Raw genomic sequence first — 14,427 nt, forward strand, 5'->3', positions numbered from 1 at the left:
GGTGTATTAAAATTTTCCCATGTTCCTGCATATCATAATACCATTTGAGTTGGAAGGGAACCCAAAGGTGATCTAGTTCACCCCCTGTGTGTATTTTGTGGAAGCTATCATGGAGGTGGGTGCAATTCATCTACAAGGTTAAACAGAGTGCGTGTCACTTTTGAAAGTTCTGTTAAGGACCCAGTGCTGGTTTCCTTCATTGCAAAGATTAACAGAGGGTAATTGTTGTAAAGAGCACGATAGTGCAGTGTACTTCAACCTGTGATCTCTAATCTGACTGGACTGCAAGTGAGCACAGAGGCGTCAAAACATTATCTGTGAAATGTTTGCCAAAAACCAAAGTGCTGACAGGGTTAGCTGGAATCTGGCTCCTGGTGATTGTTAGCACTTGCTGGCAACAGCAGCTACAAATTGCTAAAAATTGCCAGCAAGCGATTTTAATGCTGAAGTTACAACGCTGTGAACCAAACATTTTCTGGTCAAACATCACATAGCCTGGTGATAAGTACCGTGGGGTTCATGTATCCAGCAAAGAATGAGGACAACAACTACTCTTAAAGCAAGTCAAAGCAATGAGACTTGAACCCTGCCTCTTCCTCTCTCCTTTTCTCCTGTCCTATTTTGACATTTCAGCATTAGCGTCCAGAATAGAAAATTATTTACTTGCTGATGCTAATTATGAATGCCTTTAGTTTCCTGTTTAATTTGGAGTTGTGTTGGTACAGAAATGGGCAGTGGCAATTTTAAATATACTCAGGTATTTTAAATGAGAGTTTATGCTGTAACTCTACCACCTTTTCAAACTAGTAAAAAACTAGCAATGAGTGAGGGAGTGCAAAGAAAAGGAATATGTATCATAAAAATTGCTTTGGACACTTGTATACAACTTCAGACATTACATTTCATCTTGAGAAATAAATACAGTGTCTCTCTGGTAAAAATCTGTTTTACAGACTGTTCTACCTCCAGTGATTTCTAGTTGCTGTAAGGAAAAAGTAAATTCATTATTTATTCAGCACAACTGTAACACGCAGGACGCATTTTTATCTGTGCACAGCTCCTTGGTACCTTAACAGCATCATGCCTGACATTCAAGAATGTTGTGAAAATACAGAACAGGTTGCTATTTTTATGAAGTAGATTTATACACATATTCCACAGTTCTTTCTCTTTGGACTCATCCCCGGTCATGATCCTTATTCCAAACAACTTCTGTTTCTTTCATTTCCCCCTTCTCACCAATTCTTATTGTAGCAGCAGTGCCTCTGGCAATATTTCTCCTGTGGTCTTGCTTTGATAACGTCACAGTTTCCCTGGAGCGTGGGGTTGTGATGCTGCCTGTGTCCTGCTCGGTGTACCAAGGTCGCTCAGCTGCCCTGCCCACGCTCTGTCCTCCTTGGGAGAGGCAGCTCTGCCAGGGACTGGAAATCTGCCACTCTCTGGTGGTGCTTCCTGACCCAAACAGATGTGCTCTCAGATCAGTGCGTTCTCTGCGTCTCCCACACAGACACATCTTGCAGACATGGTTTAAGGCTGACTCCCAAAATCCTGTAATACTCTAAGGAGGAAAGCAGATCCTATTAGAGTGCTGAATGGTTTAGTAATTGGAATTGTCCTTGTCTCCAGAAGTTCTTCACAGGTCACGAGAACCATCAATAATATAAATTTTCTTCACTGTTTTATCAGTGATTTTAGGCCCACGTGAACAGCTTTTGTACAGGATTAAGAGTTCTAATTTTTTTAGGAAGGAATATGATTTCTGGAAAGGAGATTGTCTATTTAACACCCCTTCAAAAACAAAAGAGTTGCCATAAGGTAACAGAATTTCAAAGATGTATAATGTTGAGTTATAAGTGCATTTACATGTGTAAAAGATTTCTGTATTGTGCTTTTGCATTTTCATCCAGGAACTAGTGCTGTAGCTTGATCCAAGCATTGATACAATGCCTAATGTTAAAAATGCACATGGCCAATTGTGATCAGCAAGGACTATCTCCAGCTGAAATGGTTTGCTGGATTTGGTCCAGGGGGCCAGACAGGGGTGGGTGTTTAATTCCTAAGAAATAAAAATGCCTTGGTTGCCCAGATGTAATTCCATCCCCTCCCACCTTTGTCAAGCCTTGCCATCCACAAGGGCGGGATGTGGCATTGGAATGATGGCAGTGTGCTCCTTGAAGTCCTTAGCTCTCGTGGACAGAAGGAGATTTTAAAAATTGCTGAGGGGTTTTAATTGCAGATCTTCCCCTGGAAGCCAGTTATTCAGAACTGCAGATACTGTTAGGAGGTTGACAAAATCATTTGGCTGTACTGATGATTAATTTATAAAGAGCTTAAAGGCATTAAACCAGTGACCTGGTAAAAATCATTGGTGTCAGATAAAGGGATGCCTGCATTAACAGAGCTGAGGCCTTTTAACAGCTTTAAGAGGAAAAGTATGTGTCAAAAGCATGCTAAAAATGACACTGTTCAGAGAACAAGGCAGCCAAAGTAATTTGCAATGAGAAATAGTGTGATATTTTTGCATACAGATTTTGATTGTTGCAAATACTAATCTAGGCCTGCAGCAGCAATGAGAGATGAAAGCTAGAGAAAAATAAATTCTTAACCTTTGTTTTATGGAAAGACTGTTCATTTTTCTTTATTATTAAATGATTGGAAATAGGAAACTCATCTCTTCTTGCAGTTTTGGATCTTTGCATCCACCTGGAGTCTCACTTAAGCTATTCCCAGCAAAAGTGATCTGTCTGAGAATCTTGCCTTTTAGTAAAGGGGCCTTATTCTGCAATTTATATCTATTCCCTCAAACTATTTCTGATGTGTTCTGATGTTGGTGGCTGTCTTATGGCTCATATCTGTTAATGACATTTATGTAAAGAATTTATATAAACTCTTTACCACTCTAGATAGTAATGTAAAAACTTTAATATATTTAATTAGACTTTTTTTATGTTAAATTCTGCAATTCCAAAGACATGGTTTTGTTTTGTTTTGAAAGTGTAACCTAACTTCTTTTGTTAAACAATTGAAGAAACTCATATGTTTTGAAACATCTGCCTCAATACATCAGCATGACTTCTCAAATACTTTGGCAAGCAGTATTCCAAACTGGCTTGCTAAGGAAGGTAGGCAGCTTGCATTTATTTACAGATTGACTGTGTCATGGATGGTGTAGGATAGGGTCTGTCAGGGGTATTTGCTTGCAGGCAGCACTAGATCATTGTTACATGACTGCCTCACATGTTGAAGTTAATATTCCCAAGCCTTGCAGACCTGTTTATTGCAGAAATAACCATCTCCAATGCCTCAGCACTGCCTATTCATTCAGTATGTAGTTCAGGGAAATCTGCTCCTCTCCAATGGTCATATTTTGTAACTTTCTGTCTTTTAAGATTGTGACTGTCATAACAGTACTCCTTCCTTTGCATTTAAAAAAAATAGCCTGGGATAATGTAAGTTTTAAGCAGTAATTACAACTACATTAGATACCTTGTCTGCTCCAAGGAACGACCACACCAATTAGATTCTAATGATTATATGTAAAATTAGAGCCACTAGTCTCCATATAGAAAACGCCTACTGAGATAATCAGTTATTGCAAGCAGGGAAAGAAACAGCAATTCGTATTTGTGGTGTATAAATGACCACATTGTTTGCCTGAACCTGTGTTCAGTTTCTACTATTCAACAATGCTGTAACAGAATATCAAATCTTGGGCAACCCCTCCAATAAAGAGAGGCAATTATCACAGTGCTGCAGTTAATGAATAACCTTGCTGACAGAAACAATCATTACAATTAAACATAGCAAGGTTGTTCTTCTGTTTGTTTTTTTAAACCCTTCCTTCTTTAAAGAAAAATGCCTTTGGTTTTAGGAAGGAAATACTAATCAGATTGTAACTGAATTGTAAATGAAATAGTGCACCTCCTTTACTTTCAAACATCACTGCTGGTTTATGTTTATTAGCAGACAATATGCATTTGTTGATGTTCTGAAAAGGATTTTTAGCCAGCAAGTCTAGAGTCCATTTTCTAACACACTCTGTCCTGGGGGCACTGATGCTGAAGATACATATCCAGGAGTTATTTTGCAATTGTGGTACAGGCGCAGTCAGTTCTATTCTCTGCCCTGCCTTCTCAGTTCCCATTTTTTGAGCGGTCAGCTTGGTCACAAGGGTGAAAAAGTTGTTTGAGCTAAAAACAGCCACTTCCTTGCTAGGAGAAAGGTTGTGTTAGATGAAAGGTTCTACAATGAAAGGATACTTTTGCTTAAATATGCATGTATTGCAGTAGATAATTTTGCATTATCTTCCTACAGATGGGAAATGGAGTCATTATGTCCAGTGACATTGCCTAGATTGCAACACAAGATAGATTTAGTTCCTTTTTTATTTTTTCTTCTAATTGAACCTTCCAATTCCCGGTAAACAGTGGAAGTGAGAAATAGTACTCCAAGAAATATTAATAGTGTGGTGTATAGAAAAATATTTATAGAATTATTTCAAATGTCAATATTGCAGTGTTTTGTTTAGTTCATGGGATCCAAGTTAAATGGAAGAGTAGGAGTATTAGAAGTTTTTGAGGAAACATCTGTTTTCCATTGTGCTTGAATGAAACTGCCCTTTCTATGTACTCTGTACATAATGTGAAGGGTTTTTTTAAATGTAAATGTTTATATTGAATGAGGATACTGTAGTCAGTATTGATAAGAGGGCTTCTTAAGAAACTGAGAGACTAAGACACTGTTTTGCCCATGAAACATTACAACTGTCTTTGTATGCTTGTTCAAAATTATTTTTATTGTTGTGGCTGAGCAAAGTAAAAGTGTAATCAGATGCATTAATTTATAAAAAGGGGAAATATTTTACAATTTTGCTTTTATTGTAAAAGCTGGTGGCTTTTAAATACATGAGTCCATAAAATTCCCACTGGATGTCTCCTATACTATCTCAGTAAAAAATTGTCCTGCTTACTGTTTATCAGGCATGCTTATGAGACAATAACCTGACTTCTGTGTGTTGTCAACATGAGATTTTGTACATGGTCTTTCAGAGAACATTGCAATTGAGGTTTGGGTTACAGTTTACCATAGTAATCCTTCAAACGAACACACTATCAAGAGGGTATGTTGTTTAAGGTTTTTTAAACAAATTGAATATTTTGAACTGTTCGTTTTTGCTGAGCAAGCTCTATTCTAGGCTAAGTTTTAGAGGGGAAAAATTGGCACGCTATGTTCACTATGGACCATTGTCTAAACTTAGCAATTACTGAAACAGCCCTTGGTTGCAATCTCTTCCTCTTTCTCTTTCTCTCTCTTTTTTAAAAAGCATATTCAGGCTTTGCAGAGCTGAATGATTTTTGAAAAATTCTTGCCATTTCTGACAGCCACCTGCTCTCTTGGTCATAGATTAATAACACCTGACCAAGCATGAAAACATGCTGAGTCCATCTGCCTCTGCCCATGCAGGGGGCATTGCAGTGTTGTCTTATTAACTCCCCAGCACAGCATCCCGTTCAGAGCCGTGTTATCAGTCCTGTGCAAGCAGCTCGTTTGACAGAATGTGGGATCTGTTCACAGCACCTTGGAAACAACCTTTTTGTCTGGCCTTCTTTTGCCATAGCGCTGCCAAGTCCTTGGTGTGGTTATTATTTGAGAAGAGCTTTATTGTTAGAGATTCCCTAGAGATTCTTATTCAGCCTCTTTCAATGAACTGCAGGGATGCTGCCTGTGTCTGTGGGACCCTGTCTCATAGGGCTGCCTGTGGATTATATGTTCTTGCTTAGCTCTGAAAAGTGCTAAAATGTGTTTTCAATTTCAAGCACAAAAAGTGTTGCTAGTGAAATAAGTACTAGGATGGAACAAAAATGATCACTAAATTAAACTTTTATTGTTATTTCAAAATAAATTAAAAAAAAAAGGAAAAAAAATCCCCTGAGATACCTGTAACTGGCAAAATGCATGAACAAGTGATGGCTTACATCTGCATAGAAGATCTTTCTTGAAATAGTAATGATAATTAGTACCTTCAGGTGCCATCTGCCTGTACTGTTCTTATATAATACCCAGCTGTATAATTAAGTGATCTTATTTTCAGCTTGATCTTTTATTTTTCCATAATTATCTGTTAAAATCCTACACTTGTGAAGTCTGACACTTATGTTTGCAGTGCAGTTAACCCTGGCTCAAGCTGTGCAGAACAGCTTTTAGTGTTAGTTCAAAAGTTTGAGCTCCTTGGGCCAGAGGCCTCTTCCAAAGTGCCTTGGTGTTCCAGAGCAGACCTTGGCTGGGTTCTTAAGGGCTCTGGCAGTGCTAATGACTGACTGGAGCTCTGTGTCCCAAAACTTTTCCAAATCTAAGTAGAAAACAAGGAAGCAGTTGAATTTGTAGGAGCTGTTATAAATAACAAAAGATATAAGTCAAAGTCAGATTCTAAGGCTTTTAAAGCTGAACCATAGTGTTGAAAGAAGACATCAATTTGAAATGAAGTAAATACCTGCTTGTTTTTGGAAGATTGTAACCCCTGTCCTACCCTCTTTTTAACTTAGCTCTGTACTGAAATTCCTTTTTGATAAAGAGAAATATGTACCTTCTTTTAAATGAACCAGAAATTGCAGTAATTTTGGAGGAATTAGAAGGATATATATTGATATTTCCTTATCTATCCAATGTAGTTTATAGGTACTAGATGGGCTCTGAAAGGATTTCTCTTTCTCACTGTGTACTTCTGCTTTTCACATTGCTGCTCTTTGGAACTTTTAATGCTCAAGCTTGTGAACAAATCAACATCTGGACACAAGCACTGTGTGTGGTTGTATCTCATGCTGACTACTTATGTCCAAATATTTTCCTACTGTTCTTTAAATCCTAGGAAAGGAGAATGAAAATTACTTTTTGGGAGAACAGAAATTATTTTTATCGACTGAAAACAATCACTTGATTTTTAAAAGAATGAATTCATTTCTGGAAGCAAAATTTGAAAGCATACATGTTCTCCTGTGATGAGACTTCTGTTTTGTGTCATCTCTGATCAGAAAACTTATTGTACTGGGTTTTTTTTTGAGATAGGCTTCAAATTACTAATATTATGATAGTAGCCTAGGTGAAGTGCCTATAGAACAGGAGAAGTTAGTAAAGAAATGTTGGTGGTGTATTCCTGTATCTACCCTTATTTAGATTTGCTGCACAGCTGCTTTTATAGACAGTGGAGAAAAGAGACCATTCACTTAGAGGAACTTCACTGGGAAAAAGAAGGTGATTGAAAGGAAAATGCAATTACAAGTTATATGAGTCTAAGCCCATTTTTAGACAAGTGCTATTGTTCAATATAGAATGGAATATAAAAAATAATTTTCTCTTCATTTTCACCACATCTTAAGCAAGCCTTTTGTACTGAGAATTTGCAAAATTAAATTCTTATGACAATGGATTTCATTTAACTATAAAAAATTAAACCTATTTAATGTGTAAGGTTTGTATTATGCAGTGTCACCTCTGCTAGACACAACTGTTCATTTTCTCTCCTGACTCTCAGATCTCCTCCTCCCTTTCTTCTTCCACTTTGGATGACTCCTTCATCTTAAACAGGTGACAGCTGTATCTGACAGCAAAACCCCCTTTTTAGTAGTCCATGAGGTCACAGATGTTTCAGGCTTGCTTTCAAACTCCTTATGTTGGAATCCCTGTGTTTAGTGGAACTGTAGGTGGAAATTAGATATAGTTTTGAGTAACCTTTAGCTGCCTTGCAATGCTTAATTATTTTATCCCCCACACAAGATAACATATTCTCACTTGAAATAATTGTCACTATTTGGCAGATCACAATGAAAGCTGCCTGCTCAGGTTTGAGCTGCTCTCGCTGTCTGGCTGTGAGGAGATGCTTGCCACACCTTTTTCAAGGTGGAATGAATTTTACAGTCTCCATCTTCCTTGTTATCTCTACCAACATGCACTCAATGGCCAGCTTTTGTTGTCATGATCAAACACCACAAATTTTTCTTTTTATATGCTGGTAGAATGCAGATACTCTTATAATTCAATTCAGAGGGCCTTTGGATTTGGCTTTGATTTGGGGTATATTCTGTACATTTGGTTTGCTTTTATGCCCATTTTAAATTACTGTTTGCATCTTTTAAATTAGAAAACTCTACTTGAGAAAGTGGGGATGCCAAAGAACCTATGAAAATGTCAAGTCCTCTCTGCCTGGGGGTTTTTATTTCATAAATGGGCTCTAGTGTGTTGACATTTCGTCCAGGATCTCTGTGGCTGCCCTTGGGTGAGGCTGCAGGCTCTTGGCACATCCCCAAACACATCATCTGTCAGATCCATCAGGTTTCTGCTGCTGGTCAGTCTCCTTGGCCCGTGTTCTCATCAGTGCAAACTCACTACAGATCTTTCCCTTTGGTTTATTTGCTGCTCTGCAGTCTTTTCTCTATGTATGGGAGCCTGTTTTGCAGCTGGGTGAAGAGCTTGTATTGTTTCACTTTAAATGAATGCTTTTCCAGCTTCATTCCCCATGCTCTCTTGCTGCTGATCTGCAGTCAGTGGAGATTGGAGTACAGTTCCCTGTAGTTTCCAACAGCAAGGTTTTTACATAGAAAGAAGCTCTCTGTTTTGCAGCCATCTGTGGAAAAATATCTCACTGTTATTACACATATAGTCTGGGATTTGTTTTCCTCTAACTACCTGTGGCCTTGTCAAGAACATTCCTGTTTGTGTAAGCAGAATTTAACCATCAGCATGGCACTATTTACCTCTTGTGCTCCTATGTGCAATGTGTTAAGAGACACAAAACCAGATGTGCATAATAATAAGGGGGTTTATCATTTTGGGTCTGATGTAAAGAATGCTTTAATCATCCTTGTTGGTGTAGAATTACTGTAAAAATTAACTGTTTTAAAGAATGAAAGGAATATGCTTAGTTTAGAAAGTGTATGGTAGTGAATTAATACTTGAATCCAGTATTATTGAATCTCTGCCTCAGGGTCAGAATTGGGCATTCCTAATAACACTGGTTATGAGCTGCCTTTGGGGAAGCTGTAGAATGAAGCACTATTACTGTAAGGAAGAATTGTAAAACATTTCCCCAAAACAGTAAACCTAAGCAAGAATTACACGAGTATTAATCTGTCATGCAGTCACATTGTTTCAGGCAAATCTGTCTATCTTGCAGTTTCTAGATGGAGGAAAAGTCCAGCAAAGCACTCAGACTGTCTGCCATTTTCTGAATGATTGCCAATAATTATGTCCCTCTTTTGAAATGATCTACAAGTAATTCACACTGATGAGAATGTGAGATGTGCCAAATGATTTGGCAAAATATCAGATACCTCTGAACATGGTGGCTCCTGCTGACCTGCCATATAAAATGACACAATGTGGTGTGACTGACACTGCATACATTAAGCAGCATGTAGGAAATTGGAAAATGCAGTGTTTTCAAGGCCAAGGTACTGAGGAAAAATGCATTTTTGATGGATGCCTACTTAAAAAAACTTGCTGTTTGTGAAATGTCATTTTGGCCTTTTGCTGTATTGGAGAATGGATTGTATGTCTGGATATTAGCCTTGGCTCTGATCAGCTAAAAGATACTGTTGAAAATATTAGGAAAGGTGGTAAATTATTGGGTAAACAGTTGGATCTATGTAAACTCAGTTTTCTTAATAGGGAGAGAGAAGGAAGTGAAATTTCTCTTATGAATCAAAAAGCTTAAACAAAAATATCATAATATTAGCTATTATCCAAGACTGGGATTCTCTCTTGGATTCAGAGTGTTGAGATGAAATTTAAAGAATAATCTTGAAGCAGTGAGATTTTACTATCCTCTATTATTTATTAGGATTTTCCCCATGCCCTGACCTCCCTGTCATGAACCCAGCTGTTCTCAGAGCAAGGGGACACAGGGTGTCAGTCTGGATGTGCTGGCTCAGAAGTGAAGAGCTTTCACCAATTACTCAGAGGCAAGGGCTCACCTATGAATAGAGGCTGATGGATTTGCTAGCTTGCCAAAATGCCCTAAGAAATGCTTAATTGCCTCTGTAAAAGATCTCTGAAATTTTTTCATGGTTTCATTCTTCTTGTGGTTAGAATAGAGAAAAGGGGCAAGTAGAAGCTACATAGGTAATAGGATCTTACAGACTTGGGTTCAGATTAAGAACCTTTGGAGGTGAATGGAAATTTTGGACCTAAAACTTATGAAGGCAGCCTTAAATGTTAAGAATAACAGCCTTGTCATACAAGGAACTAAAATGATTGTCTATATACTGCAGCTAATTTAATTTGTGTTTTGAATAACTTTGATTTCTCAAATAATAAAGCAATGCAAATAAATGATTTTTTTTTTGCTGTGGTGATTTTTCATAATTTTTGGTTTTGTTGGAGCAAAATACTGAGCAAGTTTCAAGTACTTCAGGAAAAATTCAGGAAGCACTAGCTCAGAAACAGTCCTGAGTGTCTTTTCTATGCTTGCTTAAGGCTATAGTGATTTACATGCCAGTGATATTTAACTTCTGTGCTGTTTCAGCTGCCCTTCTTGAGAGCAAGACTGGAGCCAAACCTCTCTCCAGTGCTCATCTGGCTCTTTCAGTACTTTCATAGGTATCCTGCTGAATTTCGTGTGTTACAACTTGAGGTCTGAGTACAGCACCAAATAAAAGGAAAATTGTACCTTGTGCTTATTCCCTAGGAAGGGAGGATAGTCTACATATCAGTTTAGCTCAGTGAGATGAGACTATTGCACAAGAGGTTCCTGAGGGGAATGGGAGCAGTAGAAAGAGTACAGATGAGATGGGGAGGGATACTGTCATCTACATCAAAAAAGATGCCCTACATTGGCAGTGAGAACAGAAGTGAGCTATGTGATAGCAGTTCACTGGCATTATCCACCTCTGACTTCCCTGATTGGATACCTGAGCTAGAAGCTTTACAATGACTGTAGAGCTGTCTGAACTGTGTTATACACATGAGAACACTCCAGGGGTTGGATAAAGGCAGTTCATTAGGTAAAGCAAAAGCTGAATGCACAAGCCAAGTAAAATAAGGAATTCATTCTCTGCTTCCTGTGGAAAGGCAGATATTTAGCCATTTTCAGTGAAGCTGAGCTTCACTACAGGTAATGGTTGTTTGGGAATCCTAGGACTGTACTGCCAAATTTCACCCTCTTCTTCCACCACCTCCATATGCTGAGCACGATGCAGGATGGTGTGGAATACCCCTGTGGTCAGCTGTCCTGGCTATGTCCCCTCCCTGCTTTTCCTGCCCCCCAGGCTCCTGGCTTGCAGGGAGTATGACAAATGGAAGAGGCCTTGATGCTGTGCAAGCACAGACCAGCAACAGCTGAAACACTCCTGTCATCTTGAACATTCTTCTGATCACCTCTCCAAGCCATGGCCACACACAGTGCTGTGACATCCTTGTGATTTGCTGTACTTTTATATACTGGAAATGTACAAGCATTTCCAGTGGCCTTGCCACTGCCTGCCGTGACCGCATAGGAACAGCAGCTCTGGTAGTAACACTTCTGTCTCTATAAACCTAAAACTTTCAAACAGCTTTAGAAAAACCTGGTGCTGTCAGAGATGGTATGATCAAAGTGGTACTGAACTTTCTTTCTGTATATTTTGAGTTGTTTTGATGCACAGCAGCATATGTATAGTGGAAAATATGAAGCCAAACAAACAGGAAAAAGAAGTCATATATCTTGTGAGCAGTCGTCAGAAAAAGAATGGTAATTGATGAAAGCTGATCAGTACTACTGTCAGGTTTTACATGTTTGCTCTCCACCATGACCTCCCTGTTATTCAACCCTGTTTTTATCTGCAATTTGGTCTTAAACTTGCAGGTTACCTCAACCTTTCCCACCTTTCATTACTGGCCAAATGTAATCAAGAAGTTGTTCATAATTCTGCAGTTATACTAGAAGGTCATTTTCAGTGAATGATGAGTTCCCATTTCCTAACCATGCTTTCCTCATACTGGTTCCAGAACTATGGTCCTGTGTAGATATTATAAGTTTTAAAACAAAATTTAGATAATACATTTTTCCTTTGTCTGTTTTTTGTGCAGTTCATATCCCTCTAAACCAATGTTTGTTAATCGGTGTTTGTAGAATCTCCTCAGATGTATGGGATTTACAAATAGATGGAATTTGATATTAAAGCTGACTCTGCAGGTATTGAAGTCAATGGGGATAATCTTGGATGCAGAATTATTCATCCACTTAATTTTTTGCAAGATTGAAGCCTTGAGATAAAATAGCAGGAATTATTTTAAGCTTTTGGTTTTGTGTCAGTTAATGGTGAGTGGGCTGAAGTTATTTTTAAGGTGAATAAGTTACTCACTTATATTGACTGGAATAGGGGTGGTAAGGGATAATTTTATAAGCCAAATGATATAAATGGACACAGATTTTTAGAGTTTTTTAAAGAGAAGTTGAGAACATCATTCATAATTTTTTACTTTTCCTCCTGCTTTTATTTTTAAGTGTGGCTGCAGTGCAGTTTTTCTGTTTGATTGTAAAGAGATAACCATGTTTGGAAGCTGCTTGCCAGACTCTGCCATGGAACTTGCTCATCAGGTTTTTTGTCCAGTCAGCATGGTTTCAACTGTCATGAGTGCCAGTGAGCCTGTCTGCTCAGTCTCATTTCCAAGAAGTCCAAAGTACTGCAGAGCCTTTTATTTTCTGACATGAGCAAATGGAAAAGTTCAGTTCAGTCTGTAACCCACAGCTTTATGAAGTCCTTCAGTGTGAAGGCAACAGCTCTGACCTGCACAGGTGTAGATGGGACATGCAGGGGGTGCTCAGTGAGCTCTGCCACCCTGCTCCCAGTGCTGCCTGCAGGGGCTGTGGGTGGGAGCTGCCAGCACTGCCAAGGGGACTCTGGTGATGCTGGCCTGCACTGTCCTGAGGGTAGAGCTCAATAATAACTGCCTCACATCAATATTGCTGTGGGGCAGCGTCATTAACAGGGAAACTTGGTTTGGCTCTACCATGGACCCTTCCTGCTGATTGATTCAGCAGCCTAGTGAAGATTTGTAGTCTCTGTGCACCCCAGCAGGCCACTTGTAAGAGCTGGAAAGACAAGTGCAGATGAAGTATGAAATAGCCAAAGTGTGATCATGTTAGCTTACAAAAATTAAGCCATAATCTATGGTAATCATAGGTGTAAACAAAAATTAACTTATTTTTCAACTTGGGCAAAAAAGAATTTGCTACTTTTTATTGTCGAGGTTGGGACAACACTCAGGTTAATCTTCTTTCTTTTCAGTTCTCATTAGTCCATAGTAATGATGGATTCCTGCCAAGCAATAGAGTGCCATTCCCAATTGCTTTTGGGCTTTTTTTTTTTTTTTGCATACACTGATACCAACATGGAAGGTAATTTTAGTTTTAATTTTTGTCCACGCTAGTAATTTTGGGCAGCCAAAGCCTTATGTCCCATTTAATTCTGAGTCAAGACTGGGCTCAGTCATGCCTGCGAAAACTTGTCAGTTTTCCAGCCATTCATATTCACAGCCAAGGAGTAGGAAAAATGTCTGCAGCTAAATGGTGCTCCTCCCCCAGATTGCTTTTGTCTCTTGTTTTGAGAATTCTCCTTATGCAACGTGCTTTGGCTGTGGTGTAGTGCTGACTCCAGAGAGGCTCTCTCCCTCCGAAGTCATTACTGCCTATTATATTCTTCCTGCCTCGAGAGCTGTTCTAATTATGTAAGGAGAACTGGCTTTTCATATAAATAGACATACAAATCACAGCCTGCATAAACTTCCATAACAAAAAACTAAGTTTCTGTCACTTGGTGTTAATTTCCACTGTATGCTTGCTGTATAAAAGGGATTTGTGGTTTTGATTTCACACAGTGAGATTCTTTTAGCAGTTACAGTTCTGTTTTTACCAGTTATAGGAAGGAATATGATATAGACAAGCTAAAATGTCTAAATAGTCATTGTTGGTTTACAGTTGCTTCAGGATTTGTTCTTTGAATGATATATTTTACCTTCCTTAAGAATACAAGGAATACCTTACGTAATAAAATACTACTACATAAAAGAAATAAATAGAAAGTTGAAGTTGCCATTGAATGTCTGTGGAAGAACAGGCACCTCTGAACAACATGTTATTTTAGCTGCAATGTAGAAGGGCATTCTTTCCAGCTGGGAAGAATGTTAATGATGCCAATTACCCATTTATGACAATGAATGAGGAAGGCTGGAATGCAGGGCTCTTTTTCTGAGGATGGTGTGACTGCATGAATGATGTTCCAATAACTTTCAGTAAGATCCACATTATAGGGCTGATTTTTAAACAATGCCTCTCAATCCCCTTTATTCTGTCCTTGAAATGAAAGCATTAGAAGGTCAGATAGCGTATCCATTGTGGGGAGGGGGAATCCATCAATGAGGAGTATTCACTTCTGTGCTGTGACAAGTGGCATGAGA

The sequence above is a fragment of the Zonotrichia albicollis genome, chromosome 9 (assembly GCF_047830755.1).
Source record: "Zonotrichia albicollis isolate bZonAlb1 chromosome 9, bZonAlb1.hap1, whole genome shotgun sequence".
Taxonomy (NCBI): domain Eukaryota; kingdom Metazoa; phylum Chordata; class Aves; order Passeriformes; family Passerellidae; genus Zonotrichia; species Zonotrichia albicollis.